Source organism: Salminus brasiliensis, chromosome 11 (assembly GCF_030463535.1).
Source record: "Salminus brasiliensis chromosome 11, fSalBra1.hap2, whole genome shotgun sequence".
Lineage (NCBI taxonomy): Eukaryota > Metazoa > Chordata > Actinopteri > Characiformes > Bryconidae > Salminus > Salminus brasiliensis.
This window is the reverse complement of record NC_132888.1, coordinates 14,967,443-14,968,064: the sequence shown is the minus strand read 5'-3', so window position 1 is coordinate 14,968,064 and position 622 is coordinate 14,967,443.

Below are 622 nucleotides of genomic sequence, written 5' to 3'. Positions count from 1 at the left end.
TGTGTGAGGGAGCGTTAGAAGGGAACAAAGAGGCAGACAGCTTCCTAGTGGAGATATGGGGAAATGCACCCGATCTCCTGACCACCATGTCTGGATAAACATGTACAGTCAGAAACAACACAGAGCTTATAAACAACTCACAGGCTTATATCCTTTTTTTTATTATTATTATTATTATGTTTTTCTTCTGAGGTCCACTTATGGCGTTTGTGTGGATGTGTGTGCCAAAATAAATCATTATTTATATATTTTTATCTGTTATATTTAAACGTGCTGTTTTGGTACTGTACCTTTAAGAGGATATATGCACGCGCTCTCTGCTCGGATTGGCTGTCCTCTATTCATCACTCAGACACTCCTTATAATTAGGGATGGACGATACCAACACTTCTCTGATCGATCCGATACCAAGAGACTAAGCTTAATATCCAGATATGGATACTTAATATAAAAATATTTTTGCACATATAAAACACCAATTATTTATGATTCCAAAAGTGAAACTTAGTAACAGCATACACATTAAACATCTTTAGAAAAAAAATATATATTTTTCCACTTTTTATTAAAAATAATAAATAATATTGGTATTTTCCATCTGTCTTCTTTTCCGCTTCTTTCT